At 40.4% G+C, this 17,602-nt stretch overlaps 1 long non-coding RNA gene across 1 annotated transcript in view; it reads right to left on the bottom strand.

Annotated features, from left to right (window-relative positions):
* Positions 1 to 6,029, bottom strand: part of LOC129640285 (uncharacterized) — a 30,120-nt gene extending 24,091 nt beyond the window's left edge. The window contains exon 1 of the long non-coding RNA XR_008708725.1: positions 5,941 to 6,029. This is a non-coding gene — a long non-coding RNA (uncharacterized LOC129640285). The remainder of the gene's footprint in view (positions 1 to 5,940) is intronic.
* Positions 6,030 to 17,602: the final 11,573 nt, after the last annotated feature.

Here is a 17,602-nt window from a genome sequence, read left to right as displayed (position 1 = left end):
TAGAAATGTTCTTGAAATCTCTTAAGCAAAGTTTTATTAAATTCTCTAAAGATGAAGACTATCCCTAACTTTCCCTAAGTGCTTATGTGTTTTTCCCCACGCTCCTCCCAACGAACAAGAGCTCTGAGCTCCTCTGGTTCTCTGCTTCCTTCCTCCACGTGAGCACACTCTCTAACCTTGATGCTCCTCAAGGAAGAGCATGGAGAGTCCCAATTTGTTGTAGCCTTATCACACGTGTATTCTTCTCACTCTTTGTGAAAGCAATGAACTTGTTCTCAAATATCATTTTGCAATTTTTCAACCCAAAACAAGTCTTTGTTTTAGCTTAATAAATCTTCACTAATTGTCAAAGAGCTTCCATAGAAATGATCTCATTTAGTCATCAATAATGTTATTCTGAACAATATTACTCACTTGGAATGTTATCAGGAAGAGGGTGCTTCAGTATATAGTGTGGCTGTAGGATAGAAAGAAACCTACTGGAGAAGGAAGAGGAGGAAATAAAAAAGAAATAGGAGTAGATTTGAGTGGGGTATAAAAATAACCTGATGGAGTGGAAGAAAAAAGGGTTGGGGAATTCAATGTAAAACAAGAGAAAAGATGAGGAAGAAACATACAGAGATAATCTGTTGAAAAAAGGTTTAGAAACCTATGTAAAAAGAGGAAATGAAGATCAAAGAGGGAGTGGAAAAGAAAATGATAGATTCAATGGGTTCTGAAATATGTTCATCAAGTTGAATGTTTACACCTCATTGTGCTGTCCATTTAATCTGTCGCTATTAAAGTAAGTCATAACTCAATGTATTATCTGTCCTTTGAGACGCTAATTAGCTGTCCTACAATTAAATGCTATTCAGGACTCCTCAGCTGTTCTTATCAAACCTTCAATTAGCTATAAACATACAGTCAATGCAGTCTTTGGGGAAAGATGATTCAACTGCAAAATTGTAATTAAAAAAAAAAAAAAAAACCTATGAGAGCAGTTTTTCTCAAAGTGTGACCCAAGTCTCTAGCATCAAAATCACCTAGAATCCTTAGTAAATGCAGATTCTTGAGTGCTAGCAGAATACACTAAATCAGAATTTCCGAAGGTGGGACCCAGGAAATTGCAATTTACTAAGAATCTCGTCTTTTTTGATATGCAATAATGCTTCTTCTGCTAGGAAAAAGAGTTAAGAGGCAGGGCAGGTTATCATCTAAAGTGGTGCTTACTTTTATAGCTTACTGGATCAGTATCTTTCAGAAAGAGAAAAACAACAGTTCTCTGCTAGGCTTGATCATCTCAGGGTGAGTTCAAGAAAACACTGGTTGGTTAAGTCACTATCCCTTTTTAACTTCCACAACTGGTTGACTAAAGTAAAAGATGAGTGTCTTTAAGTTAAACAGAAAATTAAACAATACAATTTTAAAGTAACAAACTGCCTATAATTCTGCAGGGTTTGCTTCTTTCTCAAGTATTCATTCCTTATCTTACTTAGTGTCTTTATTTCACCCAAACTCAGAGACTAGGAAGATTAAAATGGGAGCATGAATTTATTCCAAAAGCCTTAGAGAAATTTTGCTTTAGGGTCACAAAGACCAGGGACTTAAGAAAATACGAGCCCATGGTGATAGGGACAGAATAGGGAGTTGTCGATACAGAGGCAACTTTAGGGAGACTGGGGAGGCCACCATAAGACCAATGATCACTCAAGAAAGTAATGGGAAAATTCTGAAACAATGAGGGCCTGCTTGACTCACAAAGCAAAACAAGCCGTTGAGCATCAAAGTTAGATTGGCTTGTTTAATGATAAAATCCAGCTAACTGGCTTAGCAACAAAACCATGCAACAGAAACAGGAGACGTGACCCCAAACAATAAAACAATGGTGGCAAGAGACCTACATCTTTTCAGTAAGCTCATTGAGTTAGTAACCTCCAAAATATGTTCTTTGGTCCCTAAGACACATTCTTTGCACCCATGTCCCCAAACAATAGTAGAAAATAAGGCCTACAACCTACTCAGTGGTGTCATCAAGTTAAAGACTCCCAAAATAGGCTCTGTTGCACACCAAAAAAACAATCATTTATGGGAAGTTGACTTTTCAAAATATGAAAGATCCTCATCGTACTGAGACCTGAAAATATTTTTTCCAAAGTGCTACAAAAATATTTTTTCCATTGTTCTGGCCTGACCATATAGAGAGGGAAAAATAAACTTCCCGGCCCTATCTGGGGGAGGAACTGATGATGAAAACGTGACGTCTACTCAAGAACTCAAGAAAGACAAAGATCATCTCCCCATCCCCTCTCTTCCTCTGACTATAAAAATGTAAACCACTGAGTACCGGGGCAGCGCAATGCCTGCTTGCACGCTTGTGAACCTTTCAACATCCTATTCTAATAAATCACTTCTTATCTATCACTACCTCTTGCTGAATTCCCTTCCACAATGAGACATAAAGGACTGTGGTGTCAGAGCTCTTTGGAGCCCTGGAAATGATTCCTAATGCTTTCAATGACAGCCCAGTTTCAAGGCAGATGGATAGCAGGATTCAGCAGGGACTCACGTTACACATGTGCTAGCCTTCCTCTCTAGAAACCTTCAGCTCTATGGAATCAAACACATTTTTGCTGATGTGGGGGTGGGGTGGGCTAAAATTCGTGTGGTTCACTTACTGCTTGTTCTTGGACAGATTCCTGGTAGGAACAACATGAGAGATCAAACAGCTATACATTTTAGGAAGCCTGGTTGAATAAGATCTCAATAACTGTTTGGAAGCCATACTTGTCACTGTATCAAGTATCTTTGGACAAATGGCCCAGAAAACACTCAGTTTACAGAGTCCAATTTTGCTGAAGCCCAGGGTGATTTCTGTTCTACACAAGCTGAAACATCTCAGAGGTTTCATGTAAGATCTCATCGATGCAATATTGAAGAGATGTGAATGGATCTAGAAATTCTGAAAGAGACTGAATTTATCCAGTTCCTAACCAGATCAAGAACCCCATGAAATTATAAATGAGCAAAGAATCCACTACAGGGTCATTACAGGCTCATTTATTTGTTAACCCCAATAAAAAATAGGATTGTCAATATTTGTTCTGTTACCTCTCATGTGGTTATAAGAATTATTTAAGATTTGCATAAAAATGCTTTTAAAAAGCATCAAGTATAATATAGAATGGGATCATGTGATTGTATTCTAGAAAATTTGTTCCAAGATATTGTGCTCATACTAATATTCCATTGAGAAAGTAATTTTAAAAATTAATTTGCAAATATGTTTGGGATCACTTACAAAAGTGATTCTGCACAAGAAGCTGGTTACTCTATTAGATAACTGCCTATTGCTTCCTCTTCCCCTTCACACATCTCTCTTGCATGCAGGGTATCCTCAGCCTTCAATGATGTCCCACTGATTTCTGTAACTTACAGACTCTCGTTATTCTTATAAGGGGATTAAATACAGCAAAATGAGTCTTTTAAGTTGCTGCTGCTGCTAAGTCGCGTCAGTTGTGTCCAACTCTGTGCGACCCCATAGACGGCAGCCCACCAGGCTCCCCCGTCGCTGGGATTCTCCAGGCAAGAACACTGGAGTGGGTTGCCATTTCCTTCTCCAATGCATGAAAGTGAAAAGTGAAAGTGAAGTCGCTCAGTCGTGTCCGACTCCCAGCGACCCCATGGACTGCAGCCTACCAGGTCCCTCCATCCACGGGATTTCACAGGCAAGAGTACTGGAGTGGGGTGCCATTGTGCATGTGGAAATATTTGCTGCAGTAATTACTGACATGTATGGAAAACACGAATGTTACTATGTTAATGTGCTGACAATGTACGAAAAACTTAAACATTGCTCCTGTGCTCTGCTTTCATTCCTTGACTTCCTTAGATACAGTAATTTTTTTGCAATAAGTATCAATTCAAGAAGTACCTAAAAAAACACTCTGAACAACATCTTTGACAGTTCATACAGGATTTTCTCACCTAGACTTCCATATAGTAAACTGTGTTATGAACATGAGAGCCTGATAACAGCCAGCAAGTATTTTTATTTATAATTTTGTTATTCCTTACAACCCCATGTAGTAGATAACCATTACTATTTCCATATCATGTATGCTAAACTGAAGAACACAGAGGTTAAGTCACTGACCTAGGCCATGCAGTCCATAGATGCCAAGCCCAGGTTTGAACCAGCTTATTTGAATCCACAGCTGAGTTAGTTCAAGTGTTCCCAGAAGCACACAGCAAAATAGGATTAAAAGTGCAAAGATCAGTTTGGGAAAATGCTGATGGGGAATGGAAGAGAAAGCCAGGAAATGATGGGAGAGCTATCAGACCACTACACAAGTCCCTCAGTGTAGAAGAGGAAGAGAGTCAGATGGAAATGATTCAGACACAGGCCGGTCCAAGGAAGGTTTGCCAAGGCTGTCAGTGTCCTCAGGCCAAAGCTGCCATCCGAGAAGCCTCCGTCTCCACGGACCGGGTCCCCCTTTGTCTCCCTGATGTGTTCAGTCATGGACCAGCAGCAGCCATGGGAAGTGTGCCTCAGAGCAACCCATAGCTCTGGGTTTCAGATCACAGCATCCGTGGTCATGGTCAGCTATGCTCCCTGTAGCTGCAGAACTGCATGGCGTGTGCTTAGGACCACCAGCACATAGAACAGGGCTCTATATTGTCCCTTAGTCTAAAGCAGGGCAGGGAGAGGTAGGGGGGAAAAAAACAGAAAGAGCAGTCCTGTGGCTGTTTAAAATTGAATGTAGCACAGAGGATGTAGTATGGCAGTAAATCCTGGTAACACAGATTCTTTAAATCCTTACACATTTTTCCAAGTGAGAATTGGGATTCTACAAGACTTCTCTTTGTGAGCCTGTATAACTTATGAACAAAGGTAATATCCAGTTGCTGGATATATCTCAGATAGATCTGAAATATGGGCTCTCGGGGAGTTTGACACAGCTGAGAAATTCATTCTAGGACCTGCCCCCTAGGCACTCTGGGCAGTGCTTGGGAACCCACAGTTACTGTGTCTGGTAAGCAGTTAGGCACTGGAGGAGAGGAGGTGGGAGGGGAGGGGGAAAGGAAGAGGGGAGGGGGAGGGGGAGGGGAAGACGGGACCGGGGAGGGGAGCCAGAGACAGAGACTCCCAAGCAACTGGGAAAGGCAAAAAGGGTCTAAAAATCCCTAAAGGCAAATGGGTGTTGGAAAAAACCTATTGGGATCTTCACCCCATTAGATGGTAAATATCTGTAACAAATGGTCTTTGGAGGTTTAAAAGTCAAGAAGAGCTTGTTCCTCTAATGGAGATTGTTCTTAAGTCTGCATTTCACAAGCTCTAAACACAGAAAGATGTATTCTTTGGATACATATCCAAGTATCATGTCTTTTAAATGAGTATATTGACATTTTTCAGTCAACTCCTTTCATTACGTAACACTTGAACTGTGAGTTTTTATACATGTTTACCAGCTTGACTGGAGAAGGAAATGGTGACCCACTCCAATATTCTTGCCTGGGAAATCCCATGGACAGAGGAGCCTGGCAGGTTACAGTCCATGGGGTCACAGAGAGTCAGACATGACTTAGCGACTAAATAGCAACAACAACCAGCTTAAGTGAGATAAGAAAATTCAAAGTTTACACAAGAAATGTCCATGCAGTTAGATATTTCAGAACCCTCATTTTCTTCTACCTGACTTACTATAATATTTACCAGTTATTCCTATTCCAGCTTCACTCCCACTACAATATATCCTAAACACTGTTGCTGGATGAATCTTCTAGAAAAGCAACGTATCATGAAAACTAAAAGCACATGAGTTTGAATTTCAAGCTTTTTTTGATCACTTGTGTGACTGGGCACACCACAAAAATCTTACAATTTCCAAATATGAATTGCAAACATGACCGTTCTTCCAGTTTTCAATTTACTATCTTTCAACTTGAAATTTACTTTACCTTATCTGCTTTGTTGCTGTTTAATCATCCAGTGGTGTCCCACCCTTTGCCTGCTACCAGATCCTAACTGTTTCTCCTTTCCCTGTGGGAATGAAGCTAAACCTTACGGATGGAGGGCATTAGAGGAACACTAGATGTTCAAGTCGTTTCTCTTCCTGGTTCTGCCATGTCTCTTCTGCATGTTCCTGCAGCACTCAAGGCTTGGATGCCCAGTTCCCACTTGTGGAAAGCCCATTTTTGGCAAGCAGCACTCTGCATCTCTCCATGAGCAGCTTCCTTGGGCTGGCACTCCAGCAGCTTTGCAGGGGCTGAGATCATCTGCACGTCTCCAGGAATCACTTTATTCCTGGCTTTACCTGGAGTTCTGAGGCTCAGTTTTTGCCCAGGCACAGCTTCAGTATTACTCATAAGGAGGGTTCCCAGTGAGTCCTGCTTGCAACACCTCAGCCAACTCCATCATACACTGCACCATTGGGTGCACACTTTCCAACAGCATTTGGACCTCAGTTGCCTGGGAAGAAATTACCCAAATATGTCTTTTCCCAGCTAAGAGTAGCAGCTTCTTCCTGTAGTTGCTATTCTAAAAATTCTTTAGTTTTCTTTTCCCCTTCCTGGCCAATCCCATGATATAGTCAGTTGCCGGGGACCAGCCCCGGCTGCTCCAGGGTATTCGAAGGAGAGACGGCTAGGCGAGGGTCAGGGAATAACTGCTTAATTACACTTTAATTAAATATACAAAGAGTAATAGAATAAGGATAGCTCAGTGAGGAAATTCAGTGGAGAAAAGCGGCTGAAATAAGGATAGCTCAGTAGGAAAATTCAGTGGAGAAAAGAAGCTGAGTGGCTTGGTTTACGCGGAAAATCAATATAACCCGTGACACCAGGTTAGCTCTGACCACGGAGGCCGCAGGCGCCCTCTCGAATAGCGGAAGGTGCCCCACCTTAGACACCTTCTCGAGTGGGTCTTAGAAGCCCAGGCAAATAAATGGTCGCAGAGGACATCCACGCTCCAGATGGACGCTCAGCCGGAAGTTAAAGGGAAGAATGACATGGGGAGACCAAGTTTCAGTGAACAAGGCCCGCACTTTATTTTCCAAAGTAGTTTTTATACCTTAAGGTATGCATAGAGGATAATGGGGGAAGGGGTAGAGTCATGCAGCAAGCCAGGCTTTCTTCCTGCAAACTTATCATATGCAAAAGTTCAGGTGATTGACATCATCTTCTGGCCCGGAGGCCTGTTAACATTTTAAGAAACTTATCTTTCTCTAAAGGTGATTACTCCAAAGTCAGGCGCCAGCCTTCCAAAAAGCATTGGACAAAGCGGCATTTTACATTTCTATACACCCATTATACCAATCAATACACTGCCAAGGACACAGTAGGTAAGGAGTATGGAGACTTAGCAGCAAACATTGGCCCAACAAGTGAAAAACCCTTCACCAATACATTTTCTAATCAATCTTTTAACTACTCAAAGGAATCTGTGTTTAGGCAGTTTAGAACATCTCCTGCCTCTCACAGTTGGGAGGCTCTGAACAATCACATGTGGCTGGAAAAACCTATTCAGGCAGGCTAGAGGATTTCCAAAGGAGTTTGTAGGTTAAACACTGTCACACCCAGGAATTATTAACTGGAGCTGTAAGCTAACTCTTTTTCCAGAGAGAGGTAGTGGGAGACAGCCCCCCGTAAAGTCAGAGGTGTAGGTGAAAGCACAAAGCAGAAAGTAGGCAGACTCTGGTTTTGGGGGTAGATGCTCGAGAATTTCCAGGGGGACTCCTGAGGCTCGATCCCGCCTTTGCGTATGCCGAGCCTCCTTCCTCATGACCTTTGTCATGGGCGGAGTGCCTCACGCTGGCTCCCGGAAGTGATAGAATTCCAGTTGAGCTATTCCAGATCCTCACTCAATATGCAATATGCCGGCTCCCAGCAGTCAGTAACTCTTTATATTTAACTTTCACTGTTTAAATTACTGTGTGATTTCTGTCTCTTAAGTGGAACTTCACTAATACAGAGTATATATAATTCATTGCCATAGGAGTGTTAATTGAAATGAAAGATGTAAATCACAAAGCACAGAAACATGCTAATGGCGAAAGTGCTCAGAAGATTGTAAATGTTAATATTATTAATGAAACTTAATCCTGGCAATAATTCCTAATCGGCCAAAGTGGAGAACCCACTATTCTGCTAATGTACCTGTGTTTCTTATCTCTATGTCTTGCTTATACTAATACCTTTACTTAGATTGCCTTTCAACCAACCCTTCAAGATTCAGAATCACTGGGAAAATAACAGAATTCTAGCCTCTTGGTTATTCAGCCCAAGTACAAAAGAACCTTGATTTCAAAGCAAATGCTCTTGGTGAAAAAATTTATCTCAATACAACAAACATTGTTTTAGCATTTTCTCTATGCCAAGCATTATGCTCTTCACAACAGATACCAAAGAGTAAGATAACTCTCTGCCTTCAAGTCACTTACATCCCATTAGTATATATAGAATTGATGACCAAGAACTATAATGTAATCCTAATGGGGTTACAAAGTTATTTACATTGCACTTAAATGTGCATAGAAGATGTATCTTCTTTTATCTATTACTGACCCTACTTTCTAAGCAGTAGGATAGACATAAATATTAAATGTTTGCCCAATATTATGTTGTTTGCCCAACAACATGCCCTTTCTCTATACACAAAAATAAACTCAAAATGGCTTAAAGACTTACACATAAGACATAACACCATAAAACTCCTAGAAGAGATCATAGGCAAAACATTCTGACATAAATCATAGCAATGTTCTCTTGGGTCAGTCTCCCAAGGCAATAGAAAGTAAAACAAAAATAAACAAATGGGACCTAATCAAACTTACAAGCTTTGGCACAGCAAAGAAAACCATAAACGAAATGAAAAGACAACCTGCAGACTTAGGAGAAAATATTTACAAAAGATGCAACCAACAAGGGCTTAATTTCCAAAATATACAAACTCATACAATTCAACAAAAAAAAAGGCAAACAACCCAATCAAAAAATTGGCAAAAGATCAAAATAAACATTTTTTCCAAAAAAGAAATATACACGGCAAATAGACACATGAAAAGATGCTCAACATCACTAATTATTACAGAAATGTAAAATGAAACTACAATGAGTACCATCTCACACCAGTCAGAATCATCATCATTAAAAAGTGTACAAATAAATGCTAGAGAAGATGTGGAGAAAAGAAAGTCCTCCTACACTGTTGGGTGGGAATATTAAGTTGGTATAGTTGCCGGGGTCCAGCCCCAGCTGATCCAGGGTATTCGAAGGAGAGACGGCTAGGCGAGGGTCGGGGAACAACTGCTTAATTAAACGTTAATTAAGGATATAAAGAATAATAAGATGAGGATAGCTCAGTAGGAAAATTCAGTGGAGAAAAGAGGCTGAGTAGCTTGGTTTACGCGGGGGACCAATAAAACTTCAAGACAAGAAGCTTGCACCACTTACGTAGGCCGCAGGCGTCCTTCCGTTCTCCCGAAGGAGAGGAGACACTGAGGCCTCCCCGGTCGGATCTTAGAAGCCCAGGCATAATTAGTAAGCATGGTGGGTTCCGCGCTCCAGATGGAGACTCAACCAGAGTGAGAGAGAGAGAGAGACATGGGGAGACCAGTCTTTCGAGGAACTGATCCCAATTCTTTATTTTCCATGGTCTACTTTTATACACTGAGGTGTTATGCAAAAGTCACGTGGGGTCAGCAGTCCTGACTTTTATCAAAGTCAGGTGCTTCATACAAATGTATACAGAGGTCTTAGGGGTGTTACATCATCTTCTGGCCAGGGGGCCTGCTGACAATTTACGACCCTCTCCTTGTGACAGCGGTCAGTCAACCAGGACACTTATTTCTCCAGGGGTGATTATTCTTAAAACAGACGCCACCCAAATAAAGTTACATTCCTATAGGGTGAGGGTGTAGTGGGTTTTAGTTAAGGAAAGAATTTACTTAGCCTAAGGTCTAACGTGATTAATATCAAAGGTTAATACTTATTTCTTCTATATATTCATTAATGTGTATAAGGGCAGGGGATGTGGAGACTTAGCAGTAAACATTGGCTCAACAAATGAAAAACCCTTCACCAATACGATTTCTAATCAGCCCATTACACTTATACTAATAATTTTCTAACTTTTCTAAAGAACCTGTTTTTAGAAGGTTTAAAGCATCTTGTGCCTCTCATGGTTGGGAGGCTGTGAGCAATCACATGTGGCCAGACAAGCCTGTCAGGCAGGCTAGAGAACCTTCAGAGGAGTTTGTAGGTTAAAACACTCTTGTCACGCCCAGGGATTATTAACTGGAGCTGTAAGCTAACTCTTTTTTCAGAGAGAGGTAGTGGGAGACAGCCCCCCGTAAAGTCAGAGGTGTAGGTGAAAGCACAAAGCAGAAAGTAGGCAGACTCTGGTTTTGGGGGTAGATGCTCGAGAATTTCCAGGGGGACTCCTGAGGCTCGATCCCGCCTTTGCGTATGCCGAGCCTCCTTCCTCATGACCTTTGTCATGGGCGGAGTGCCTCACGCTGGCTCCAGGCAGTGATAGAATTCCAGTTGAGCTATTACAGATCCTCACTCAATATGCAATATGCCGGCTCCCGGCATATAGTCCCTGTGGAAAAGCAGTATAAAGGTTCCTTGGAAAACTGAAAATGGAATTACCATATGATCCAGCAATTCCAGACCTCAGCATATATCCAGACAAAACTATAACTCAAAAGCATACACGCACCCCTTATGTCCATAGCAGCACTATTCACAATAGCTAAGACATGGAAACAACGTAAATGATACTATATATGCTGCAGTTATAAATGACATAAATTACCTTCGACAGATAAATGGATAAAGAAGATGTGATACATATACATAATGGAATACTACTCAACCATAAAAAAGAATGAAGTTGAGCCATTTGCAGCAATATGGATGCAACTAGCAATTATCATACTAAGTGACACCACCCTTATGGCAGAAAGTGAAAAGGAACTCAAAAGCCTCTTGATGAAAGTAAAAGTGGAGACTGAAAAAGTTGGCTTAAAGCTCAACATTCAGAAAATGAAGATCATGGCATCCGGTCCCATCACTTCATGGGAAATAGATGGGGAAACAGTGGAAATAGTGTCAGACTTTATTTTTTTGGGTCCAAAATCACTGCAGATGGTGACTGCAGCCATGGAATTAAAAGACACTTACTCCTTGAAAGGAAAGTTATGACCAACCTAGATAGCATATTCAAAAGCAGAGACATTACTTTGCCAACAAAGGTTCGTCTAGTCAAGACTATGGTTTTTCCTGTGGTCATGTATGGATGTAAGAGTTGGACTGTGAAGAAGGCTGAGCGCCGAAGAATTGATGCTTTTGAACTGTGGTGATGGAGAAGGCTCTTGAGAGTCCCTTGGACTGCAAGGAGATCCAACCAGTCCATTCTGAAGGAGATCAGCCCTGGGATTTCTTGGGAAGGAATGATGCTAAAGCTGAAACTCCAGTACTTTGGCCACCTCATGTGAAGAGTTGACTCACTGGAAAAGACTCTGATGTTGGGAGGGATTGGGGGCAGGAGGAGAAGGGGACGACAGAGGATGAGATGGCTGGATGGCATCACTGACTAGATGGACGTGAATCTGGGTGAACTCCGGGAGTTGGTGATGGACAGGGAGGCCTGGCGTGCTGTGATTCATGGGGTCGCAAAGAGTCAGAGAAGACTGAGCGACTGAACTGAAGTAAACTGAACTGAAGTAAGTCAGAAAGACAAAGAACAATACCATATGATGTCACTTATGTGTGTAATCTAAAATATGACACAAATGAGGGGAGTGGAGTGGGAGTGGGACGTTGGGGCTAGCAGAGGTAAGCTTTTATATGTAGAATGGATAATTCCTAGAAATGGATAATTCCTTTTTTTTAATATAAAGGTATTTATTTTAATTGGAGGCTAATTACTTTACAATATTGTATTGGTTTTTCTATACATTGACATAATTCCTATTGTATAGCACAGAGAACTATATCCTTTATCCTATGATAAACCAAAATGGAAAAGAGAATTTTTAAAAAGAATTTGTGTATGTATATGTATATATATATACAGAAAAATAATGTACATATATATATATATATAAACACACACATTCTTGCTGTATGGTATAAATAAACACAACATTGTAAATCAACTGTACTTCAACTTTAAAAACTTTATAAACTTGCTAACATAATAAAACGTTTCTAACAATCTCTTTTAATAAGCAGCCTCTTGTCTAAATGACACACCTCCTTCTATATTCAGTCCACTCTGAGAAGGCCTCTAGGTTTGTTAAAGACAGTTTATTTGGCATCACAGCATCCACAGAAAGCGAACAGCCTCACGCTGCACTGGCTGGGGTTTCTGAGGCATCCTTGTCTGAGTTCCCGTCCTTGGGCAATGGGATGGTTCCTGCCACTCAACTGCTGCCTGGAATAGCTTGGTTTTTGTCTCCATCAAGCTGATTGGGCCTCGATGAGATCTGCTGTCTGACTGAGGCTCCTGCTGGCATTGTACACAGACTCTGATTTTGCTCCCCGCTGTTCATCACGAGGTCCTAGACTGGGTCCATGAGACAGTCTCTATGGTGAGCACATCTTGGCTCTGATGCATGACATGCACACAAAGGCTCAGGTACCTTCAACATCCCCCTGAGAGGGAACAAGGAGGAAACACTGGCGCCTCATGACTGAAAAGAACCCAGGGTCACTCATGAGTGTGGAGGAGGTCATCCCTGACTACAGTAGTCTAGTCTCCAGAACCGCTGGGCCCCAGACCACAGCATGCTACCAGTTGTCCTTAAAGAATCCCATACAGGAGGAGGAGAAAAGGTGGCTTCTGCTTCAGTGGCCCCCTCTGACATCTGAAATACCTTCTGTTCTGGGATTTCACTGGGGCTTACCCATCTCAACTGGATATCTTTCTTATATCTGCTCCCTTTTGTTCTCCTAATTCCTTCGAGCCAAAAGAAGCAGATTTTTGCTTTACTTCCCCATCTTCCTAACAGTGATTTCATCTATTGTATTTGTCCTTTCTTAGTTTGTTTTACACAGAAAAGCCAATGGCAGCACAGAAACCGGCTTAACAATAAAGGCATTTTAACCGTTCAACCTATTACATTCCTTTCATTTTCCAAGATAGTTCAATTATGCAGTTGCGTTTACAATATTCCCTGAAAACTATAAAAAGTCTTGAGGCTCCTTGTTTTCTTTATGGAAGGGGATGTCATAAATTGCATCCAAATCCTCTTTTCCTTCCTGAGGGCCTACCTCATTAGTTCAACCACAGTCCAGCATCTGACACTTACTCAAGATACTGCTCTGACTCATGTGTGTGTGTGTGTTTGTGTGTGAAAAATATTTAGCATGACTTTTGAGCCAGAAATTGATTTTGCAACCTGTGTTCCCCTCTTAAGATTCTTCTAGCAGCAGCATCTTCATTTCTCTGTTGGGACTACATGTACAGGCAGAAAATAATTTGGACACAGGATCTAAAAGCAATGTTTCCAATAGTTAAAAATACTGTAGCCCCACTTCAGAGATATACAAACAAATAAAGTGGTACCTGACTCCAATACAAGCCTCATGATGAATCTCACCAAACTATAAAAGGATACGTGTGGTCTAAAAGGACTCTGAAAGATCAAAAGGAAGAATTGAATTAACTTGGGGGAAGGGGAGACTGCCCTGAACTCAGAGACTGTGTCTTGGTTATCTCTGTATTCTGTGTAATACCTCATAGAGCTCCTCTTATATTGTAGCAACAGTATTTCTTGAACTGAATTTATGAAATTGATCTGTCATCCTCAGTTTCATACTGAATAGGTAGAAATTAAAATCATTCACATTTCCTTGATAATATAAAAGCATGTGCCGTGTGTGCTATACTTAGTGATGTCTGTCTCTTTGCAACCCAATGGACTCTAGTCTGCCAGGCTCCTCAGTCCACAGGGATTCTCCAGACAAGAATACTGGAGTATGTTGCCATGCCTTCCTCCAGGGGATCTTCCCAACCCAGGGATTGAACCCAGGTCTTCTGCATTGCGGGTGGATTCTTTACCATGTGAGCCACCAGGAAAGCCCAAGACTACTAGAGTGGGTAGCCTATTTCTTCTCCAGGGGATCTTTCCAACCCAGGACTCGAATCGGGGTTTCCTGCATTGCAGGCAGATTCTTTACCAGCTGAGCTACCAGGGAAACCCATATAAAAGCATCTTCCTCTGAAAAAAAAAAAAAAACCCTCATGAAATTTCAGGAAGAACCTAAAGTATTTTGGTTTAAGCTGGGCTTATTCTATTTCTACTAAAAGGCCTAAGTGAGCCAGGACATGGAAGCAACCTAGATGTCTATCAGCAGATGAATGGGTAAGAAAGGTAGGGTACATATACACAATGGAATATTACTCAGCCATTAAAAAGAATACATTTGAATCAGTTCTACTAAGGTGGATGAAACTGGAGCCTATTATACAGAGTGAGGTAAGTCAGAAAGAAAAATACCAATACATATATATGGAATTTAGAAAGATGACCCTACATGCAAGACAGCAAAAGAGACACAAAGAACAGACTTTTGGACTCTGCAGGAGAAGGCGAGGGTGGGATGATTTGAGAGAATAGCATTGAAACATGTATATTATCATATATGAAACGAATTGCCAGTCCAGGTTCAATGCAAGATACAGGATGCTTGGGGCTGGTGCACTGGGATGACCCAGAGGGATGGGATGAGAAGGGAGGTGGGAGGGGGGTTCAGGATGGGGAGCACGTGTACACCTGTGGTGGATTCATGTTGATGTATAGCAAAACCAGTACAATATTGTAAAGTAAAAAAAAAAAAAGAAAAACCAAATGGACAATATCAGTATATCTCTCTTAATTCTATGAAACCAAAAGTATGATTGGCTTTTCTCAGTGGAATCAATATGTATATGATTTGTGTTTACATCTGTTCTATATGTACCTCCTTTGCCTCGAGCTGTTAGGGGGGAAAGTCTTTAGCAAGCAAGGTAACAAATAAAGCTAATATTACAACCTTGTAAAAAATAAATAAATAAAAGGCCTAAGTGGTTGCCACTATGCTTGTACACCCCAGTTCATAAACATTTTCATGCACTATATTTCTTTTGTTTGCCTTCTCTTGAGGGGTGTTTGGGCTATTTCTCTTGACTGGAAAAAGAGAAGAGAAGCTACTGTTGCATGTACATTTCAAAACAGCCTTCCTCCCTGACTGATTCTGTAGTCAAAACAAGCATATCGCTGCAGGTGGTTGTGAGTCTGAATTTCAGCTTAAGGGAGAGAAATCAATGATTCACTTTAAGGAAAAATAACTAGCTTTAGGCAAAACATTAAAATTCAGGACAATAAATGAAAGCAGTATATATCACGTTCTGAAATTGTTTTAGTGTCTCAGAGAGCTGAGAAATACAACACTGTTTCAGCCTTGCCTTTATTTTTTTTTTAAGTGTTATGGATGCTTTTTATAAAGTCATCTAAGCTTTGTCTGATGCAGTGTTGTTAACTTAGCAGAAAAGTGAAATACCCTGAAAAAGCAATTTAGTCAAAATTCTGTCACACTGATCAGACCATATCGTCTACATGGGAACACAGGATTTAAGTATATCAGTTATACACCACAGAGATAGACTGAGCTGATTAGAGAGACCCCAAAATGGTCTTTGGAATAACTGAACTCCCATATTTAGGTACAAGTTTGAAATACATGAAAAGAACTCAGTATCTATGTGCTTACTTTGGCAAAGACTGCCGTAGTGTCTGGGAATAAGTGTAGATGCACACTGCTTTTCACAGTATTAATAATATGTTATAAACAATATAAATTAGGTGTAAAAGACAACCATGTAGATTGTCATTGGCTCTTCACTTGGACTACCTTGGGTATGACAATGCTGTAACTGCCAAACAGCCAAAAATTAAGCAGCCTTTCTTGAAGAGGCTGAGGACAAAGGAGCGCTTGTGCATTGATGGAGGGGGTGCAGAATGCTTCAACCCTTACGGAAGGGAATTAGCCAGTATCTAGAAAACACAGAAAGGCTCTAACCTTCAGTGTAGCAATCTCTCTCCTAGAAAGCCATCCTAAAATAACATGGGAAAAATGATATAGATCTATGCAACTGTATCTCAGTAAGACCATTTCAGTTTACAAAATAAAAGACTGGAAATAATCATGAACAGAACTCGAAAAAAGTATTTTATACACACACAATGAAATATACAGTTTTGTAAAAGTAATAACTAATATGTGGAGCTATGGAGTGATCCCTGGTATATGTTCCTAAGTAAACAAGCAATGAGAGAAAGTATTATCATTTATCTAAAGCTGCTGCTGCTGCTGCTAAGTCTCTTCAGTCGTGTCCGACTCTGTGTGACTCCATATACGGCAGCCCACCAGGCTCCCCCGTCCCTGGGATTCTCCAGGCAAGAACACTGGAGTGGGTTGCCATTTCCATCTCCAATGCATGGAAGTGAAAAGTGAAAGTGAAGTCGCTCAGTCGTGTCCGACTCCCAGCGACCCCATGGACTGCAGCCTACCAGGCTCCTCCATCCATGGGATTTTCCAGGCAAGAGTACTGGAGTGGGGTGCCATTGCCTTCTCTGTTATCTAAAGCTAGTATTGCTATAATTCCACTTGTCTTTAAGATGAAAAACTAACTGATCGACATTTTTAAATCTATAAATTTAGAAAAATTTTTAAAAGAATCTCATTGATCACATATAGAATGTGTTATAAAATGAACTCAGTATATTTAAAAATAGATTAAAAGAAAAAGGTTAAGCATGAATCTGGATTTTGTATATGAACTATATACCTCAGAGGAACAAAATAGTTCATGAGGAAAATTTTCTCTTCCCAAAAGCGTTGTAGTCAATAAGTGAAGAAAGATGAGCAGAATTAGAATATCATGATTTTGCAATCCTTCAGGAAGTAATAATTTATAGCTATTAAAAGAGAAAAATCATACCACAGGTCCTTATATATATAAGTATTCAATACAACTTAAGAAGAAATCTTTACAAATATAGACTTCTACCTAAGTAAGCCTCAAGCTTTGAACAACCACTTTTTGTAGAACAGGGGACAGCATGATGCTTTAAAAACACAAAAAGGATGCACTCAGATTGTGGAAAACTCTACCAAACAATCCTGTTATTTCAAGAGCTGAATTTCAAAAATAAAATTTTTAAAAGGAGAAGGAAGGGAGCTTTAGGTTAAAGTAGAAACAATTATATCAACCAATTATTGGCCTATTTTAATTATAATTCGAGGTGAGAAGAATGAGGCAGAAGAATTGAAACCTGTATATTTAGTAACACTAAAGAAATATAATTTTTAAATATGATGATAGTATTGTTGGCAATTTCATTAATAATTTTTGACTTTCATATATGAGTAATGTGAGTATTTTCTTTGTAATAAAATAGAGGGTGAGAGAAAGTGGGAAGGAGGGTCAATAAATAAGATTAGATGAGAGCTGATAATTATTTAAGCTGAGCAATGGGCACAACACAGCTCAATATACCAGTATGTTCTAATTTTGTATATGTTTGAAAATGTACTAAGAGAAAAATGAATGTTGGTATAATGAGCTCTG

Source organism: Bubalus kerabau, chromosome 1, assembly GCF_029407905.1.
Source record: "Bubalus kerabau isolate K-KA32 ecotype Philippines breed swamp buffalo chromosome 1, PCC_UOA_SB_1v2, whole genome shotgun sequence".
NCBI classification, from domain to species: Eukaryota; Metazoa; Chordata; class Mammalia; order Artiodactyla; family Bovidae; genus Bubalus; species Bubalus kerabau.
The sequence above is the reverse complement of the archived record's forward strand: the minus strand, read 5'-3'. Positions and strand labels throughout refer to the sequence as shown.